This window comes from Mixophyes fleayi, chromosome 9 (genome assembly GCF_038048845.1).
Source record: "Mixophyes fleayi isolate aMixFle1 chromosome 9, aMixFle1.hap1, whole genome shotgun sequence".
Classification (NCBI taxonomy): domain Eukaryota; kingdom Metazoa; phylum Chordata; class Amphibia; order Anura; family Limnodynastidae; genus Mixophyes; species Mixophyes fleayi.
This window is the reverse complement of record NC_134410.1, coordinates 110,241,976-110,264,708: the sequence shown is the minus strand read 5'-3', so window position 1 is coordinate 110,264,708 and position 22,733 is coordinate 110,241,976. Positions and strand designations below refer to the sequence as shown.

Below are 22,733 nucleotides of genomic sequence, written 5' to 3'. Positions count from 1 at the left end.
TCTGTGTCGTCTTTTTGTCATTGCAAATATGTTTTGCAAACGCACCTCTTTCGTTACACGTCTTCTAGGCAGCCATACTGTCACTAGAGCATTATTCGCGAAAAATCGGCCTTAGAGATCAATAGGACCGGTGATATCACCGATGCACAGTGTGCAGGCAACTGGTACACCTGAAACTTAGATCAACCTAACCCGTGTTTTAGAATCATCCACAGAGAAGACTTATGCATAAAGTATAGGAAGATGTTGTGTGCGTATATAGACGATTCCTCTGTGGGGTCTCCACTATTTGCAGTATTTGACGTTTCCTGGGAGAAAGGGTCTCTGCAAAGAGTAAAGATCCCAAACAGGAAGCAGCTCGGGCACTAAAACAGCCTCTTCCTTTACTGAAGTTGGTGGACATGCCAGGTGGCATCATGCTGAGCTCTAAAGCGATCAAGGAGAGTGGCGTGAGAGGGCAGATAGCCTTCAATAACTGGGGAGAGTGGAGCAAGTACTGTCCAACCCAAAGGGTTCTCCAAGTGATGTAACTTCTAACCTTCCCCAGCCTTGGCAGTGCCCGCAGTTAGCGACTGTCACCAAAACAAGGTCATGTATGCATGCTCCTGCACAGGGGTTGGCTACTATTTTACGAAGATGTAAAATCCGACAGTACTTACCCCGGCAGGATGAACCCGAACACCTCATCGTTGACTGACTGAAAACACTGACACCTTCCAACGCAGACTTTCTTCAATTGCGACACCTGCACAAGCCGGCAGCGGGCAATGACGTCACCTTCCAGAGTCTGAAGGGGATCCGACTTCTTAAGGTAGTAATTTAAGGAGGCGCTGCCTGGACAAGGTACATGCTTTAGTAATGAACCTTGTACAGGCAGCTCCTCCTTAAAGATTCATCCTGCCGGGGTAAGTACTGTCGGGTTTTTACAGCTTCGGTAAAGTGACTAACACCGCTACACTGTACATCAGATACTATGTGGGCAGCAGGAGTGCCCCAGGGATTATCTGGCAGGGTGCTGTAAAGCTGTGGATGTGTCTGTTTTATTTTCCTTAAATCAAGTTTGATGTTATTGGGCCTGATTCATTAAGGAAAGTTAAGTAAAAAAAAATTGAGTAAGTAGCCTTCTGGGCAAAACCATGTTACAATGCAAGGGGTGCAAATTAGTATTCTGTTTTGCACATAAGTTAAATACTGACTGTTTCTTCATGTAGCACACAAATACTTGATAGCTTATTTGTACACTGAAATTTAAAGTTGATATTTGTGTGCTACATGGAAAAACAGTCCGTATTTAACTGATGTGCAAAATAGAAAACTAATTTGCACCCCTTGCATTGTAACATGGTTTTGTCCAGAAGGCTACTTACTCAATTTTTTTTACTTAACTTTCCTTAATGAATCGGGCCCATTGAATTTTTTTGTGTTGATAAAATCAAGCTAAACCATGCCCCAATCAGCAATACAAAATGAAAAGAAACAGAGTAGAGGTCTCCCAATGCCTGACTTTGATACTCCCATTATAGATACCATTGCTGAGAGGGAAAACGAAGGCTGGTAACCCGGCGTTGAATAGTGGGAAGAGTCTGCTGTAGATGTTTGTACACTTTGTGGAGAGCCAGAGACTTAGGATCAGTCACACTTCTGCATTTAGGACATTTTGGCCCAGTTCCCTGTCGAATCTTCATTCATCTTATGCGGGTGGGGTAGGCCCTATGAAGAATATACAGCTGTACTGGTTGGTATTGTACACACAATGTGGCCTTTGGGACGTGTCCCAAGGTATAGGACAGACACCCCCAGGCCACCTTCCCATTTTCTATGAAGCTCTGAACGACTGTAAGAATACTTCTCTATATGCTATTTTGTTAAACAGAGAATGATGAGGATGGAATAATTCAATAAAAAATGGGGAGGAGGGGATTTTAAACCATGGGTACACCGAAGCAACTGCTGAAATCCATGACAACAGTTGCATCCTTGGTTACCATAGGGTAAGCCAAGTGTTCATTTCTCTGTTGCGATGAGCATGTCTTTTTTCACATTACTATGTCTGGTAAGCACCATACTACTCTACACTATTAATTTTGTCATGTACAGGCCGTTGCCTTCAATCTTTGCCCTAATGGCATTTTCATCGAACAGTTTTGCTGTACTTTAATACATCAATTTTGCAGCACTGATTTTCCCTCTTGCTCTGCTGGCGTGTTGTGTGCACCATGCTAGCTTGTTCCAGCAATCTCGCTGCAATAAGAAAAAGAGTTTGCAGGTCTGGGGTAGCACAGAGTAGGAGAGGGTGGTGCGTATTCTGAAATATTAATGAGACCAGCATGTGTTCACATAAGTAATGAAAATTAGAGCTACGTTTACAATATAATTTAATTGTGCTCCCTGCTGGAGGAGCAGGAACGCAGCATGGGATTACATTTAGTACCTATCCGACAAACCATAAAAACTGCAGTTTTCAATGAGAATAATAAGATTAATTACACTATCACACCTACTTGTTCTTATTTTAGCACTGAATGTCAAAATTCTTTCAGTAATATTGTGCAATTACTTTGCAAACAGTATTTCAGCTAACAATACATAGAGAGATGAAATAGCTGTGCTGGGGGTAAAGATTTGCTACTAGTATTTGCAGGACTGAATGGTATATTGCATTTTAAGCTATTCCACAGTTATGAGAGATTTACAATATAAATATATATTTGTAAAATGAAATAGAATTTAACACTTCTATTTAATGAAATATTTTGCTTTTATTTGAGTTTTGATTGTTACAGATACATTGCCTCTCTAGGAGGCTAATGTAGAGGGGGATGTAAATTAAATCCATAAAAAAATATATATTACTTAAGATATGCACCTCAACATACTAAGATACATAACTGTATGACTAGTACTCAAATTGCGTACATTTCAGTAAGATACGCTTAAGGTGTATCATACGCTTTTAATATATCCTGCAGTACAGGCGGGGGGGAGAATAAATGCATCCCCCCAAAAGTAAAGCCAAATCTATCTTGCTAGCCTAGGCTGGTATCTGCAAAATTGAGAGGATGAAAAGCATGGGGTACCCCTGAAATTGCCAGCACTAGACTAGACTAGGGCAGGTGGCACTATAGCAGGAAAACCCCCTGTCATTGTACCAAGCAGCCCTTGGCTAGTCAGGACAGGGCTAAATATCCTTGGGGAATTGGGACCGCAAAATTAATTGCAGGCCTCCTATTAGAATCCCCCCAGCCCCCTGATTGCACTAGGGCTATTCTCGTGCCCCTGTACATCCCCTAATTATTTTCCAGAGTGTGGAAAAGTTTTAGTACGAAACATAACACTTCCTAAATATCTATAGTTAAGAATGACAAATGCATGTTAAGAAAGCAGACTAAACAAAATACAAAAGAGTAAGGAGTATCATAAACAATACAAGTAGAACAATAAAAACTTTATAAACAAAGCACAATATTTCAATTCCCTCAACACAATTCTTGATGTGGTAGCTTCTGTTTAGATTAATATTATTCAGTGCTGCCCATTAATGGGATCTTGATACAAAAAATTATCAATGACATGAAACAGAAATTAAAAGGGACCCTCCCCCAATGAGCTTATAATCGAAGGTGTGGGGAACACTTGGTACATAAAGAAGTGTAATAACAATTGTAGCTGTTGGTGAGGAGAGTGTGTGACTACAGTGAGGTAGAATTGCATCATCAGGAACCAATAATAAAGCAGCCAGTGGTGACTGTTGTTGTTGTGTAGCTTACGCTGGTGTGGTACCGTTAGACTGAGGGAATACCATGGAAGTTGGAGATATTAACGAGGCTGTGGAGTTCACCAAGGAGGAGCACGGGCACCCATGGGTGATCGATTCAACAAATACCCAAAGAAGGGAATATAGGGCCTGATTAATTAAGGAAAGCAAAACAAATTGAGTAACTTTGAACCTTGGCAAACCCATGTTGCATTGGAGGGGGAGGTAAATTTAAAATGAGGGGACAGATTTATTATTGGGGTAAGGCATCTCCTAGATCAACTTTTAATGTCAGTATAAAAATAAAGCTATCAAGTATTTGAATCCTACATGAAAAAACAGTATTTTCCTTATGTGCAAAATAATAAACTCATTTGCACTGCTTGCATTGTAACATGGTTTTGCCAAGGTTCAAAGTTACTTTTTTTTTTGGTTTACTTTCCTTAAGAATCAGACCCATAGTGCTTTTCCTGCACAGAATGAGGCTCTGCGGGATTGTTGGTCTTGGGGATACCGTCAGGAAACACAATAAGGTTCCCCTCGCAGGCAGTATGATAAATCACCAGTCCATGAACTGTTCATGCATTCAGATGCCAAACTTTCCCTCATATAGATTACATGACTGCTGCATCAAATATCTAACCACAGCTGGAGCTTTCTACGTGACAGCAAGCCAATACGTTACCCTGTGATATAAAAATGATGTTTGTCAACATATACTTGGGCTCAGTGGGTCCATCAGCTGAACAGAGATGGTAGTCAAGCAGATCCTCGAAACAACTTTGTTTTTGGTGTGATGATGCTCCTAAGAGGTTCACTGTTATCTTCCAATGCCTTCAGAAATATTTAAATGTTATATATGGGAGATGATTATGTGGGAGGTAGTGCACAGATCTGATCTAAACTGCAATCACTATTAACTGCTGTCCCACGGGTACACCAGATCAACACGAGGTCAACTATTATAGGGGTATTAAATAACATAATTTAAAGTAGAGCAGAACAGTTCAGACAGTTATTTTGTGTGTGTCTCCTAGATGTTCTGTGATCTTCAATAAACATACTACTGGCATGTCCGAGAACGATCTAAACAATCACCATTCACCAAAACTGGATGGAAGGAGACCAGTGTCAGCCTGTGTATGTGGTCGTCAGCCAACTGCACTAACATTCGCCCCTGTGATCCATGTCCCATTTATCTACCCAAGTAGGTGGCCAATCCCGGCCATGCTGAGCTCCAGGATCATGCCTGGTCAGTAATATATTCAACTCGCTCTATATCTCATCAACATAAAATCTTTGCAGACATACTCAAGGTGACCATACATGACCAAACACTAATTGGGGCCTAGAAGATCTGGGTAGTTGTCCCAAACACTGTCCAAGTTAGACATCATCAGTTTTTTCATGTAGCACACAAATACTTTATAGCTTATTTGTACACTGAAATTTAAAGTTGATATTTGTGTTGTACATGAAAAAACAGTCAGTATTTAACTTATGTGCAAAACAGAATACTAATTTGCACCCCTTGCTTTGTAATATGGTTTTGTCCAGGAGACTTAAATAAGAAGTTAAGATCCTTAATGAATCAGGCCCTCAGTCACTAACTAAAGATTATCATAATACTAGCAATAGTGACACCTAAAGGTTATAATAAGATACTATCCAATGTACTAAGAGGAGGATCACAATAACATAGCAATAAATGTAATAAAAATGTAATAAAAAAATAATGATTTCAGAATCAAGACGGCTAAAAGAGACATCCTGGATTTTCATATCCCCCCTAAATTGAAACAACTCTTAGGGCTAGATTTACTAAGCTGCGGGTTTGAAAAAGTGGGGAAGTTGCCTATAGCAACCAATCAGATTCTAGCTTTCATTTATTTAGTACCTTCTACAAAATGACAGCTAGAATCTGATTGGTTGCTATAGGCAATCCCCACTTTTTCAAACCCGCAGCTTAGTAAATCTAGCCCTTAGAGATGAATTTTCCTTTTCACTGGAACTCCGACCACATTAGGTATCTGGGTATAGTCACCACTCATCAGAGGTGGAAAGTCTCTACCAAGCTAACTATCCCCCGCTCATAGCCTGTATTAAAAAAGACAAGGTATCCTGGGATAAACTTATGATATCCTGGGTGGTACGTATTACGTCAGTGAATATGAACTTGCTCCCAAGGCGACTATACCTATTTCACACTCTCCCTCTTAGAGTCCACAACCCTAAAAACGTTACATACCTCTATAATGCGATTCATCTGGTCAAATAGTAGACCCAGGATCTCTGCCCACATCTTGCAACGCTCCACCACAGCAGGTGGCCTCGGCATCCCCAACCGTCGCAACTGTTACTACGCGGCACGATTAGCCCAATGTGTACAATGGCACTCACCTCCTGGAACCAGCGTCTGGGTTGATATAGAATAAGATTTACTAGGTTGCTCGCCGGTTTGTTCTGTTCTCTGGGTCCCAACTATGTAACGCCCAGCCCCTGCCTGAACCCACCCAGTAACGGCCCTCTCCCTCTCAGTTTGGTCCCGATGTAATAGATCGGCATCTCTCTCTCCTACTCCCTCGGTTTTGATACCCCTTTGGTCCAATCCTGCCTTCATACCCGGACTTTTACGCTCCATGTATACATAGTGGGTAGGTGAGGGCAAACTACTATTGCTAAATCATATCACCAAGACTCCAACATTCCCGCAATTCTCAGACTTAGCAGACGAGTGCGGGTTTACGATGGGACAGTTCCACCCATATTTGCAGATTAGGCACTAGCATCAAACGGTCAAAGCTCAGTTGTCTTCCATTCCACCCACTGCATTAGAGAATCTGTCTCTCCGGCCCATCTTATCTCCTCACTGTATAATGCTCTACTTCCAATCTCCACAGATGTGAATGACCGCTTCCAGATGCAGTGGGAAGTGGACTTGGGGACAACACTAGACCAGCAAGAGTGGTCGGATATTTTTGAGTGGACAGCGCAATGTTCCATAAATGTTCACATCAAGGAAAATGCCCATAAATTACTCCATAGATAGTACTATGTTCCCTATATATACCCACAAACAAGTGCGGCTTGTTGGAGAAATTGTAGCCAAACTGGAACCTTCAGGCATATTTGGTGGGATTGTCCCAAAATACGCCAGTACTGGACAGCAGTCCTCACACTAACTTCATCAATCCTTGACACCCCCATACCCTTTGACCCTAAGCATGTTCTGTTACCGCTGCCTCTCCCAGACCTCCCCTCTCATGCCCACAATCTCTTCCGACATATCATTAGCGCAGCCACTTGTCAAATAGCTGCTTCCTGGAAAATCCCACGCCACCAACACTCCAAATGGTCTGAGGTCGGGTTTGGCATACCTACCAGATGGAACATATCACCCGCATATTGAGGGGCTCCTCTGTGTCCTTCTATAAAGTCTGGTCCCCATGGGCTTCTTACCACAACCAACCTTTGCTCCAATTCTGACAGAAACCGTGCCTGGTACAGTACCATCGGATAAAACCATTCCTTCACACTTGTTGCGTCAATTCCCCATTCTTCCAAACATCCTCCTTCTCCTGTCCTTTCACCCTCCCCCTATAGTCCTATATTACACCCTTTCCTTTTCTCTTTCTTCTTCTCCACTGTTTTAAACCCTCACATAATGTATTTTCCCTAAAATAATCATTTGAACAAACCCAAAATAAATTTTATGTGAACATGCCAATAATATAGTTTCCTTATAATATGCTATTTATATAGACATATTTCAGTGTTTAATATTTATAAATGTCAAAATTATTTGGATAATTCTAACTACTGTCGTCAATTTTTAATTTTTCTTTTACTTGTACTACTCAGTACTGTTAATCGTTACCATTATCCTAGCTGGTCATTTTTGCAAGTACATTGTACATTTTACACCACTATGATATGTGAACAGAAGGAATTGGGAGTGTCCATCCAGACCTTTCAGTACAGGGCCTCAGTGTCCTCAGTAAGTAGACCATGATTTACGATTGGGGTGGATATTTATACTCAAAATAGCATAGAAACGAATCAGCTATATAAAAAGGAAACATATGCATTCAGATCTTTATTAGGAGGAAATAAACAAAAGTAGAATGAAAGGAAAGTAAAATAAATAACCTCAGCCCTAAATTAATATATGTCAATGTGTAGCTATTTTATATGTATTTTTCTCTAGGAATATAGGGAACCTCATTTATGATGCTGCCTGAGGGACTGATGCATAGTGAGTGCTGCACCAGTTTGTGTAGCGTATCTTGCGTGAAATAGCTCTGCTCCAGTGGCGGAACTACCATTGGTGCTGCGCACCAGGGGCCCATCATCATCTATTTATATAGCGCCACTGATTCCGCAGCGCTGTAGAGAGAACTCATTCACATCAGTCCCTGCCACATTGGAGCTTACAATCTAAATCCCCTAACATACACACAGACTGAGAGAGACTAAGGGCAATTTAATAGCAGCCAATTAACCTACCAATATGTTTTTGGTGTATGGGAGGAAACCAGAGCACCCGGAGGAAACCCACGCAAACACAGGGAGAACATACAAACTCCACACAGTTAAGGCTATGGTTGGGAATTGAACTCATGATCCCAGTGCTGTGAGGCAGAAGTGCTAACCACTGAGCCACTGTGCTGCCCATGGAGCTAATGGTAGATGCAAAGGGTTAGAGACCCCGGTTCTCTACTTCCCGCAATGGGGCCCACAGCTCGCTAGTTTCGCCCTCTGCTCTGCTCATAGCCAAACCTCTGATGAAGTACGTTTATTTGGTATCCCTATAAATGTTAGAAGTTACAGAATAAAAGTTGTGGTATGTTTTGTGCATTTAATTCATTGTACGGTAGCAGCTGAGGGAAAACTACAACACATACATAAAAGGTTATTAAATGGAACAGCTATCAGGAAAAATGATTTTGTGTCTCTGTTAAATCGATATTCCTCCAGGGTCTGTCTGTTGTTTACCTAACAGCAAATTCCCCACTGAAGGGAAACGCGTCACTCTGTGAGTATTAATGCAAATAGGAGCTTACTGCATGGCGTGAGTCACTGGCCTTTAGCATAAGTGGCATTATTCCTCTGTTACAGACTAGAGAAACATTCTATGCTTTACCCATTGCATTTCTGGGATCCAGCAAATTATTTCATGATTGGTCGTGTTTATGAGAAATGTCAGGTCAAAGTAGAATTTAATTTAAATTTTTTTAAAACTTTATTTATATTATTTATAAAACACACATTTTCCACAAACAAAGTAAGAACTGGAAAAAGCGGTTTTGTTTTAAAGGCTCAAATGTCTGGTCCGCTTGGATGAATTGTAGCAATGCCACTTTCACTTGTAATTTACACTTTTTAATATATGCATATTTGCAGCATACACAGAGAAAGGCGTGTGGTCATGTCATACTGGGGGCAAGACCATGCCACACTACCCCCAATATCCCTCCCCCCAAAAGTATTGCATTGCCACCCACCTGGGACTTGTACGGGCATCGTGTGTGCGTGTGTGTGCGTGGTTTTACAACACTAATAATTTATATATAGGTTGTATGTTGTCCTTGTTTTTGTCTGGGTGTGTTCCGCTTTCCCCCAGGTACTTCAGTTTCCTCACACGGTCTAAAAACATTCTAGTAGGTTAACTGGCCTCTGACAAAATGGACCCGCGCTTGTACGTGTGTGCGGTATGGAATTTAGAATGTTAGTTTCAATGGGAAGAGACTGATGTGAATGATTACATATTATCTGTACAGCATTGTGTAATATGATTGGCGCCATATAAATAATAATAATATGTATATAACATCTATATGCAGTATGTGTGTGTTCGTTAGGATTTGTTTAAAGATATACGAAAATGAAACCTTTAAATCTTTTGTTCATGCTACACTACCAGCTACTACCTTTATTCTCGTGACATTCAGGGACGTCTTAACAGCATTATGGGTCCCCCGGGTAAAGCAGTGCACTGGGGCCCTACCTACACAACCACTCACCGGAATAAAAATGTTAATTATCGATAATATTAAGCTTATATTTCTTGGTACCTCCATCAAAGTCAGTGTTTAAACATTAAAAAAAAACATGCTGTACAGCAGAGATTAAGCCACACAAATGTTTGGATAATATAACAAGAGCCTTGAAGTTGAAAAACAAGACATTCAATTTAAAATCGGTGCTCAGTTGGTAAATCATACAGATGGAGATGGCACAGTACGAAATTACTATGAATTATTTATTATTAATCAAGTGTTCAACACAAACATTTGTGAAATCTCTTTGCAGAGAATTGCTTTATAATTGGCTTGAAGTCAATGGTCTTCAGGATGTCATTTCCCATACACACGGGTGAAAGCCAAGGTATATATTCGCAACAGCAATATCGCATGTACAGATAACAGCTGATACTGAGGTGATTAGTCTACCTAAATGTTTTAGTAAAAGGGGTTTGAGGTTCTGAATAAATCTCCCGGAATAATACACTGACAAGTTGGCCCCTATGCTCGCGGGTCTCCCGTGCAACTGGTGATATTTACTGCATTTTATAGATGTAGGAAGATATAGGAGTTAAGGGAGGAGCCAAATACTGGGCAGAGAAAAATAAAAAAAGGGATCATGTGAAAGACGGTAGGCGGAGACTTGCTTGTTTCATTCATGTTGCAGGCTGCAAAAGGGGCAGGCTTACAATAAAGCGGGTGGAGCTTAACTGGATTTTGCACATTTGTGGGTGAAGTTTGTTCAAAGTGGAGCGGGGCTTAATTTGTCCCGATTTCGTGTTTCGAGATGTTGGGAGGTATGCATTAGCCAGCAGAGATTTAGAGTGTGCACTGTACAGCACTCAGAGATTCGAGGAATGTTATGCATAGTGGCCGCCACAGGGGCGGGGCCAAAAAGATGCAATATGTGGTGCCCCACCCCCCTCCTCAGTTGCACTTCACCTCCCCTCTGGGATCTCCTGAAGAGGAGGAACAAAAGGTAGGCAAGTATGATGCAGACCAGTGTTGGCTAACCTGTGACACTCCAGGTGTTGTGAAACTACAAGTGCCAGCCAGGCCCGGCGCTCCCATTAGGCAACCTTAGGCAGTTGCCTAGGGCGCCGGGACCTGCAGGGCGCCGCTGCCGCTGACTAGATTTGAAAATCTAGTCAGCGGTGAGAAGTAGGAGAGGTGGTGCAGCGGCGGCGGGGTGCCGCCGCTGTTTCTTCAATGTCCGCTCAGGCTGCCCGGCGCGTCGCTCCCACTCTCTGTCACACACCTGATCACTGACATCAGTGATCAGGTGACACTGGGTCACTCTTCCGCGGCGCCTTTGTAGTATATCACACTGTCTGTCAGTGACAGACAGTGTGAATAAAGTTTGCTACCCAGCGCCCCCCTCTCTTCCCAGCATGCCACGGCTGCTCCACCCCTCTCCTTTGGTGTAAAGAAGCTGAGGAGCGGTGGGCAGCCATTACAGAAGAGCCTCTCTGCATCTGAACAGCCTTCAGCATCAAAAACAGTAAGTATCTTTATCTTTTATTTTTTTCTGTATTATTAATTTCATTTTATAAAAAATGGGGTACCCAAAGGGGAAGTGTGGAGCCCCAAAAAATGTTGGGGGTGGGATTTTTTTATTATTATGTCACACATTATGGTCTATATTTAATTTAAAAACTATGGTGGATAAAATAATTATTTTATTGCACCTCATGCTCTATATTTGACTTGCTTAAAGTCAATAATAGAGCATGACGTGCCAATGAAATAATTATTTTATCCACCATAGTTTTTAAATCAAAGATAGAGCATGAAGTTGCAAATAATATTAATTTTTCTCCCACATAGCTTTAAAATTAAATATAGAGCATGAGGTGGAAAATAGTATTTTTTCAATGGTATAAAAATTACTATTTTCCACGTCATACTCTATATTTAATTTGCAAAATATGCGTTGGAAAAATGACTATTTTGCACTTCATGCTCTATCTTTGATTTAAACACTATGGTGGATAAAATAATTATTTTATTGGCACTTCATGCTCTATTATTGACTTGCTGCAATTCAAATATAGAGCATGACGTGCAAATAAAATCATGGTGCTGCAGGGGGGGGGAGGAAAGAGGACATGGTGCTGCAGGGGGGACAGAGGACATGGTGCTGCAGGGGGGGGACAGAGGACACGGTGCTGCAGGGGGGGGACAGAGGACATGGTGCTGCAGGGGGGGGGACAGAGCACATGGTGCTGCAGGGGGGGGGGACAGAGCACATGGTGCTGCAGGGGGGGGACAGAGGACATGGTGCTGCAGGGGCGGGGACGGAGGACATGGTGCTGCGGGGGGGGGGGGGAGAGCACATGGTCAAGCAGTGGGGTGGGGCAGTATGCTGCAGGGGGAGCAGAGTGTGATGGGTCATTCTCACAAGTTTTTGTTCCCATATCTAATACTTGGATACTTCCCCTCTAGAAATCCTGTGATTGCCCCTGGACAGCAGTGGAGTCTGGACAACATTCTCTATGAAACATCACGGCAGCCAGACCGCTGTAGGAGGTAAGGCTTATTTTTTTATTTTTTTTTACCGAAAATGAAGTGTGTGAGTGTCTGGGAAGTGGGTATTTGGTGGGTGGGGGGGGGGGCGGTATTTTGAAATTTTGCCTAGGGCGCTGAGAACCCTAGCACCGGCCCTGGTGCCAGCATACCCTTCCAGCAATAAGCTGCTATATATATTGGCAATGCATGATGGGACATGTAGTTTCACAACACCTGGAGTGTCACAGGTTAGCCAACACTAATGTAGACTGTAAGATCCAATAGGGCAGCAACTGATGTGAGGTCGCACTATATAATAAAAGAATAATAATATATTGGTCATTTATAATGGCTCTACATTGAACATTGTTCAGATGAGAGAACATTTTATTTGATTTCATATATTTGATTGGCTGTGCAAAACCACACCCACATTAAATAAACCAACTGGTATTCCCAAGCATTTATTGCTGTTCTGCACCCTGATTTACATTCTCCCAGGGTGATGTCCCCCTCTTGCCTTATGTTGTATATCATGAGCATTTATTCAGTATTATGCATCTCTCTGCTATCTATGTCCACAGAGAAGATTTGCAATATTATTTATATAAACCTTACAAAAGTGGAACTATTGTTAAAATCACAACTACAATACAATTATGTTATGTAAGAGGATTGAGAAACTTTGGACAGTTTTAACCACAAAATATTGAGGTTGTGATTATCGTATTTCCTGACAAGTTTCCCGTCTGCAGCAATACATGTCACACTAGTTACAAAATGTTCAGATATGTTGAATATTTTACACTCTGGGCTTAGCGTGGTGGCTCAGTGGTTAGCACCTCTGCCTCACAGCACTGGGGTCATGAGTTTGATTCCCAACCATGACCTTATCTGTGTGGAGTTTGTATGTTCTCCCTGTGTTTGCGTGGGTTTCCTCCAACACCCCAAAAACAAACTAAAAGGTTAATTGGCTGCTAATAAATTGACCCTAGTGTGTATGTGTGTATGTTAGGGAATTTAGACTGTAAGCTCCAATGGGGCAGGGACTGATGTGAGTGAGTTCTCTGTACAGCGCTGCAGAATCAGTGGCGCTATATAAGTAGCTGATGATGATAGAAACATAGCATTTGACAGCAGATAAATCTAGTCTTCCCATTTTTTAACCTATGATAACCTCAAACCCAATTTGATCCTTTATTCTTTGTAAGGATATCCTTATGTCTATCCCAAGCATGTTTAAATTGATCTACTGTATTAGCCTCTACCACCTCTGATGGGAGGCTATTCCACTTATCCACTTCCCTTTCTGTGAAGTAGTTTTTCTAATACTTCTCCTCCTTTGAAGAATGTTTCCCTCCTGCACCTAGTTAAAACCATTAATATATTTGAAAGTTTCTATCATGCCCCCCCCTTTTCCCTGCTCCGAACTATACATATTAAGATCTTTTAGTCATTCCGGGTAAGTTTTGTGCTGTAGGACATGCACCATTTTAGTTGTCTCTAATGTATTTATATCCTTCAGGAGATACGACCTCCAGAACTGAACACATTATTCTAGATGAGGCCGTACCAATGACCTATACAGTGGTATTATTACTTCTTTCTTTCTGCTACTGATTCCTCTCCCTATGCAACCAAACATCTGACTCACCTCTCTCATTGCTTTGTTACATTGCTTACCTGCGTTTAAGTCACCTGAAATAGTGACTCCTAGCAGGGGCAAACGTAGGATTTGTAGAGGGGGGGTTTCCACACCACGCTGCCAGTGGGCGTGACCAGCATGCATGGGGGCGTGGCTATAATTTTAGACAGTGCTTGGCTGCTCTCCAACTCTTCCTATCCCCATAATATACATGGGCAATGCTGCGTGCACTACTGTTAGGTGCAGCTCTCCCTTTTCAAGCAGAGCTGTTTGAAGCGGGGACAGGGTCCAGCCACCTTAATTATACAGTGCCCCAGGCATGGAGGGGGATTTCCAAGCACTAGGAAACCCCCCTCGGTTTGCCTATGCCTAGATCCCTTTCCTCCTCAGTAGTTTGGCTGCCGTATTTCACTTGAATAAATCCTTTGCATCTGCATTCCACAGAAAGAATTAGCCAAGAAATACGCACAGATATTCAATTCCTGGACAAATGGCGGCATTACAATAATGTCCATATTTACCGAGCCAGGTATAGACTACAAGGAGTAAATCCTATTGCCTGTAGTTCTTAAACTATTCATACATTTTGACGTATAAGTATGATTTCATTTACACTATGCAGCGAGACAAGAAGGAGGAGACACAGTGTAGTGTGAGAAAACTCAATCATCTGTGTGTTTAGATTATCCAGAGACATCACAGCAAGCCAGAGCGATGGAGAAAGTATGACATACACTGAGAGTTTTGGAGTATCTAGATGAGGCACTAAAAGAGAAAACAAGGTCAAGCAATCCCCTTTTTAAGGTAATTAATTGATGAAACTAAGATCAGATGAATGTGCTTTTGATGATAATGAAGATCTATTCCTTTTGTCACAGAAGTCTATTTAGGACTGCTGCAAAACTCACACAATACTTTACACAGGACTGTGGTCTAATGTGGCCTGATGCTATAAAATAATGCAGATCATGTAGCACAGTGGTTAGCATTGCTACCTCACAGCGCTGGGGTTGTGAGTTTGCGTCTGTGGGAGCTTGTGTGTTCTCCTTGTGTTTGGGTGGGATACCGCTGGATTATCCGGTTTCCTCCCACAGTCCAAAAACACTGGTAAGTTAATTGGCTTCTGAAAAAAATGTACCCTAGTGGGTATGTGGCGGGGAATTTAGACTAAGCTCCAATGGGGCAGGGACTGGTGTGAGTACAGGGGCAGCACGGTGGCTCAGTGGTTAGCTCTACTGCCTTACAGCACTGGGGTCATAAGTTCAATTCCTGACCATGGCCTTATCTGTGTGGAGTTTGTATGTTCTCCCCATGTTTGCGTAGGTTTCCTCCCACACTTCAAGAAAAAAACATACTAGTAGGGTTAATTGGCTACTAACAAATTGACCCTAGTCTGTGTCTGTGTTTGTGTGTGTTAGGGAATTTTGGACTGTAAGCCCCAATGGGGCAGTGACTGATGTGACTAGCACAGTGGCCTAGTGGTTAGCACGTCTGCCTCACAGCACTGGGGTCATGAGTTCGATTCCCAACCATGGCCTTATCTGTGTGGAGTTTGTATGTTCTCCCTGTGTTTGCGTGGGTTTCCTCCGGGTGCTCCGGTTTCCTCCCACACGCCAAAAACATACTGGTAGGTTAATTGGCTGCAATCAAAAATTGACCTTAGTCTCTCCCTCTCAGTCTGTCTGTCTGTGTGTGAGTGTCTATAGTAGGGAATTTAGACTGTAAGCCCCAATGGGGCAGGGACTGATGTGAATGAGTTCTCTGTACAGCGCTGCGGAATTAGTGGCGCTATATAAATAAATGATGATGATGATGATGATGATGTGAGTGAGTTCTCTGTACAGCGCTGCGGAATTAGTGGCGCTATATAAATGAATGGTGATGAGTGACTACATACACTCTATACTGTGCTGTGTAATATGACTGAGACTATATAAATAAACAACAATAATAATAATTACTCAGCACAAAAAGGAAAAAGAACACAAAGGGGAGATACAATGTGGCGTCTGGACATCACACCGCTCACATTGCTGGCAATTACTGCACAAATCTCCGCTTATTTCCCCTTGCGCCTCTATCAGTCAAATCTCCGCAGTGAAGCGTCTCGCGGATGTTATGGAGACGCTTCCCGGCTAATTGAATCTCCCCCAAAGGGAGATACACGAAAATTTAAATGATGTACAGGATAATGTATAACAAGTGCAGATAATGAAGCCTGTTAGAGGCAGTGGAATAGTTTGGTGACCATATAAATGAGTGGTTTAGGGCTATTTATGATATTTCCTTGCACGACTGAGGATGGTTTATACTTTCATGACCAGAACACGTCACACTTTTATGTCCTATTAACCAAGACTAATTTCTTAAGTCCTCTTTTGTATCCAAGTGAATTTCATAGTGCTTTTTTTTTTTTTTTTTACTTCGGACAGACAGGGCTTTCTGTTACTGAAATAAATATTTTTTTAGAGGGAAAAATAGGATACGATAAGAAATAAATTTCCCCAAAAAAAAAACAACATCTTTATTTTTGTAACGACATTTCCTGATTTATACTGGATCTTCCCTAATACTGCTATAAAAAAAACCTGTTTTTAATGTCAAAAGAAACGTGGACTAATGGTTTGTTCTAAAATTTCAGGAGGAAGGCTTTAGTGCATACTTGCCAACTTTTGTAGTTGGCGTTCGGGAGCCTCTCGGGAGCAGGTGGGTGTGCGGGGGGCGTGCCCGTGACGTAATGACTCAAACGCATCATTTTACAGTGGGGGGCGGGGCCAAATGCTGCGATTTCCATAGAATCGCCCTAATTCTGCCCACTTCACTAGGAAATGGGCAGATGCGGGAGACTGCCATACACTCCCGGGAGTCTGGGAGACTCACCTGAAATGCGAGAGTCTCCCGGACATTCCGGGCGAGTTGTCAAGTATGCTTTAGTGTATCTGTAACATACAAAGCAGGCAGTTATTCTTGTCGACTAAACCAATATTCAGTCAATTCTGTAGGAATTTTGTCCCCACCCCTGTGCTGTAATGACGCAAAATTCTATAGGAATCGCGCCATTTTGAATTTAGGGCAGATGTGGGAGGCTGCCATACTCTCCCGTGAGTCCGGGAGACCGACCCAGAATCCGGGAGATTCCCGGACATTCAAGGAGAGTTGGCAAGTATGATATATATTCATTTCCAAGGTAGTAGCTTTAGCACCAGATGCATAGTTAACTATTTTTAAGCAAACAAAAATCCTCCTGAATTCTGAGGAATATTGGTTCAGTTCCCAAAATGACTGCCTCCACTTTATATAGATTACGATACATTTTATTTATTTTCATTAAAAATATCACAATGCATGATGCAAAACACATATTTTACAGTGCGGTAATATCTGCCAGTATGTATATATTTACAGCATGATTTATAGTTTTTACAAACTTGCATATTCCACAGCGCTAATTTTAATAATTTTTGGACAGCTGGCACTGAATTTTTCGACAGATGATCCTGTCAGCACAATATTAGTAGCAGTTCAGCATTTTAATTCTCTCCTGTTATTACCCAGACTCCTTTGCGCCTCATGTTCTGGGGCAGCTGCCAAGAGGGACACTGCGTTGCCTTTGCTCTGAAACTTTCCTGGTGAGGAAGGCGAGCAGCCTATGACTAAGCAGGGGAGAATGGCTGGCCCAGCTGGGTTACCTTGTGATGAGGGCAGCCATTCAGCCAAGGGGAAGGGATCAGGTTGTATGTACAGTCTGTGCAGGGAAGGCTGAAAGCAGGGGAGGAGTCCTCAGTCAGGCTGCAGTACTGACAGCTTTAGAAAGAGAAAGCAGGAAGACACACACACACACACACACACACACACACACAAATATAATGCATTGTACAGTATGTATATATAGACAGACCAGCAGAGCAAGTGCAGTTCCTGTCTTGTGATCATTTACACAATTGCCTGTGAACATGGCTGCACAGACATCTCTTACAAGGTGGATGAACCCAGAGCTGGCTGGAAGTAAGTGAAGACCACTTGAACATAAGTTCTTATTAATAACTATAACACATCAGTCTCTTATCAGTATTACAGTGTGTTAACACAACTTCCTGTAGTTCAATAGATAATGCATGCTTCTAACCCCATCCCTTGTCTTTATTGCATAATTAAGTTCTGGCTAGACGTCTGTTTCTTAACTCTGTGTATTGAGATACAGTAAAGCCAAGTCGTATCTTCACACCTTCCTCAATGCTATGGGTCTGTTCACCATACTGTACTTGAAAAGTAATGATAGGTGTGTCCTGGGGTTCCTGTTTCTAGCTTCTTAAATTCAACCTTCAGATATACTTGCAATACGATAACTCGTAGGAATAGGTTCTTCTAAACTCCAGATAATCAGCTCCATATGTGAAGAAGTAAATATTCTGTATAAAGATCCGTGTGGTGGCGTTCTATAAATAATGGATAATTATAATAGCTGGCTTTTATGGACCGAGCAAACCTTTTGTCACTTGGGTACTTAAATTCTCTGTGTTAGGAGCCGATTCAGTTGCACATTATCATCATCATCATCATTTATTTATATTGCGCTAGCAGATTCCGTAGCGCACGTTATTCTAGGAATATCACGGCGCTAATATTATTACCGTTAATACGTTCATTTTAACCCAGAATATGTTAGTAAAATTCAGCGTTAACATTAGCGTACTAACGGTAATACTGCGCACTGTTACCGTATTGATGGTAATGGTGTGTCGGCTGCGTTACTTTTGACAGTACCACGGCCAATTGAATTCTCCCCTTAGGGACGTATTCAATTGTTCCTCCGGCCGCCGGAAAAACGAGCACTCTACAACTATTACCGTTAATACGGTAATTACTCGCTGAATTTCATCTCGCAGCTCCCTGAGCTGCGAGATGAAATTAAGCGAGTAAACTACCGTATTAACGGTAATAGTTGTAGAGTGCTCGTTTTTCCTGCGGCCGGAGGAACAAGTGAATACACCCCTTAGAGTCTATAATAACTCAATAAATATGGTAAGAGAGTGTCTAAAAATCGTATGCTTTTTTTTGTGGTTTTGATACTTCTGTTGTTTGATACGTCTACTCTAATAAGGCAATTGCATGGGAATTTGAAGTTGAAAAATTAAATTCTATGGGGCATATTCAATTGTTGGCGTTATAGCCAAAATTAACGCGCCACACGCACTATTCCCGTCATTACGGGAATAGTGCGCGGAAATACCGGTATTACGGTACTTTTCTTGCTGGATTTCAGCTCGCGGCTCAGGGAGCCGTGAGCTGAAATCCGGCTTACTATTACCGTAATAGTTTTTCCGCAGCGGAAACCGCAGAGAATTGAATATGCCCCTATAGGTGTGACAAGTATCTTATAGTAGCACCAATAGAAATTCTGTACAGTGAAGGAAATAATTATTCTAGATACTAGAAACCCATACTCGCCAACTTTTCATTGTTCCCTTCAGGAGGTGGGATGTGGGGATAAAGGAGACTGGGGAGGAAAATTGCGCCATTCTGGCCCCGCCTCACGATGCAATGATGCGAAAGTGTCATTTTTCCACAGGGGGCGGGGCCAAAATGACTCAATTAACCAAGAATGGTGTCATGGAGGCTCCCATCCTGTCCACTTCACTAGGAAATAGGCAGATGCGGGAGAATAGCCTGCTCTCCCGGCAGTTCAGGAGACCTACCTGGAATTCGGGAGTCTCCCCGACATTCCTTTGAGTAGGCAAGTATAATTAATCCTACCTTTCCATTTAATGTATAATTCAGAATAATTTTTGAGACATGTTTAATTTTACAGATGGTAATTATATTTCTGGGTTAAAACAATAGTCACCCAAGGGCAAACATTGCATTACCTACCCTTCATAACCCTTTGCAATATTTGAGGAGTATCCTGCAACTGTAATCCCTAAACGTAGATGGTCAAGAGAACAGTCAGCAGTGCTCAAAGTCAGGCTGGAGTTGTAAAGCTAGTGAAAATTGAGTAAACAGAAAATAGTCTTCAACAAATAGAAGTTACATAAGCTCTAATGTCTAATCTGTCTTATATTAAAAGTAGCCTTTAATAGTACATATTTTGAAAATGTGTGAAATGAGAACTATATAAAATATAAATTTGCACGACAGTCACAATTTTCAGAGGTTAAAGTGGATGGGACCTAATTGGAAAAGCAGTGTTGGCCACTTGATCCTATTTTCCCATCTGGAATGATGCAAGGTATGAACACATAGGGCTAGATTTACTAAACTGTGGGTTTGAAAAAGTGGATATGTTGCCTGTAGCAACCAATCATATTCTAGTTAGCATTTATTTAGTACATTCTACAAAATGACAACTAGAATCTGCGTTCAGCAAGTTGTACCACCGCTATGGTGAGGAGTCTGGTTCAGGTGTAGGTAGGTAATAGGAGAGTCAGTGGTCTACGTATAGCAAGTTATACCACCGCTGTGATAGGAGGACTTGTCCAGGTGCGGGTAGGTAGCAGGGAAGTCAGTGGTCTGCGTGCAGCAAGTTGTACCACTGCTGTGAGGAGGAATGAGGACTTGTCCAGGTGCAGGAGAGTGAAGTTGAAAGGCAAACTGTGGCTGTATGGAAACAGCGCGAGTAGAGCAATGTCTTGTGAGGCAGAGATGGAAGGCACAATGAATAGTCTGTATGGAGTAGATGCCTTGCAGTGAGGAGAAGCTGGTCACAGCAGATATGCACAATAACGCTAAGTAGTAGCGTGAGGAGATATCGTAGCTTGAGTGAAAGCTTGTCCTAAATGAAGCAATGCAGTAACACAGTCTATATGGGTACCTGTACCCTGTGCAGCAAACAACAATGGATACAACTGGTATGCGAGCAATAGGCAATAGTCAATAGTCAGTAGAGCATACCCAGTTGTGTAGATCCGGAATCAGCTGAGAAGTGAAGCGTTGTAGCGGTATGGGAACCGCCGCTGAGTTGAGCAGGGAGCAGCGTGGAAGCTGAAGCACGAGTAGAGCTGGAAGCAGTTTGGAAACTGCACACAGGAGTAGAGCTGGAAGCAGTTTGGAAACTGCACACAGGAGTAGAGCTGGAAGCAGTTTGGAAACTGCACACAGGAGTAGAGCTGGAAGCAGTTTGGAAACTGCACACAGGAGTAGAGCTGGAAGCAGTTTGGAAACTGCACACAGGAGTAAAGCTGGAAGCAGTTTGGAGACTGCACACACCTATAGAAGTTCACTGGGAGTGAGACTTCAAGATCAGGCCACTACCTAAGGCTGCAGGTGCCTTAAGTAGGGAGGGGTGATTGATCCATCAATCACATTAGTGGTCAGGTGTAGTTGTTAAAGGGACCTGCGCATGCCCAGTGCGACAGGATGGCGGACGGCCGCGGTTCCACACAGGTGTGAGCGGGAAAGATGGAGAACCACGTACCAGAGTGGAGGCACTCACACTCCGGTGAGTGACAAGGACTTTCTATCAGAGAGGACCTCAGCTTGTCAGTGTCATGGTTTCCATGTAAAAGAAACCGACAAAACAAGGTTAATTCCAAATGTCAGTGCATACGCCCACATACACCTGTGAGAAATAAGACAATTATTTAATAGAAAATAAAGTAGTGCAATGAAATACAAGGTAACAGATGTCAAAGAATAATGCCGGGGCAGATGGGTCCTTTGACCACAAGGCCAGGGCAGATGGGTCCTCTGACCACAAGGCCAGGGCAGATGGGTCCACCAGCCACAAGGCCGGGGCAGATGGGTCCTCCGGCCACAAGGTCAGGAAAGATGGTCCTTGGGCTAAAAGACCTGGCCAGATGAGTCCTCAGGCCACAAGGCCAGGGCAGATGGGTCCACCAGCCACAAGGCCGGGGCAGATGGGTCCTCCGGCCACAAGGTCAGGGCAGATGGGTCCTCCGACCACAAGGCCAGGGCAGATGGCTCCACCAGCCACAAGGTTGGGGCAGATGGGTCCTCCGGCCACAAGGCCAGGACAGATGGGTCCTCCAACCACTAGGCCAGGGCAGATGGGTCCTCCGACTACAAGGCTGGGCAGATGGGTCCACCAGCCACAAGGCCAGGGCAGAAGGGTCCTCCGGCTACAAGGTCAGGGCAGATGGGTCCTCCGACCACAAGGCCTGGGCAGATGTGTCCACCAGCAACAAGGCCGGGGCAGATGGGTCCTCAGGCCACAGAGTCAGGTGAGATGGGTCCTCCACCCACAAGGTCAGGGAAGATGGTCCTTGGGCTAAAAGACCTGGCCAGATGAGTCCTCATGTCACAAGGCCAGAGCAGATGGGTCCTCCGACCACAAGGGCAGGGCAGATGGGTCCTCATGCCACAAAGTCAGGGCAGATGGGTCCTCCGACCACAAGGACAGGGCAGACGGGTCCTTGGGCTAAAAGGCCTGGACAGTTGGTTCCTCAGGCCACAAAGCCAGGGCAAATGGGTCCTCAAGGCAGATAGGTCCTCAGGCCAGAAGGGCAGATGGGTCCATAGTCAAGCTGGCAAGCAAACACTCTGTAAGTTGAGAAGAGCAGACAGCTTACCACTCTGGAAACTCGACATTGCTGGCAACTGGACTCTCTGGAAGACTCGCGGTAGGAGATCCATCAGGACTGGCTGGGACAGACACCTTGGCATGACTGAAAATAACTTCACAGATTCAATTGGCGAGCCAAATGATGCAGCCCCTCCTCCTCCTTAAAGCATTTCCACCCAAAATGCTACACAAAAAATCAATATACAAAAAACAGATATGGGGATAAGGTCTGGGCACTTCCTTTGAATCGTCTAGAAACAATATAACAAATAAAGTTCATTC

General features: G+C 43.0%; 1 protein-coding gene across 1 annotated transcript in view; it reads left to right on the top strand.

Moving 5' to 3' along the window:
• The first annotated feature begins 17,569 nt into the window (after positions 1-17,569).
• The window catches only part of TMEM268 (transmembrane protein 268), a 45,330-nt gene continuing 40,166 nt past the window's right edge, over positions 17,570-22,733 (top strand). The window contains exon 1 of the mRNA XM_075184876.1: positions 17,570-17,935. The gene's annotated coding sequence lies outside the window, so the exon portion shown is untranslated. The remainder of the gene's footprint in view (positions 17,936-22,733) is intronic.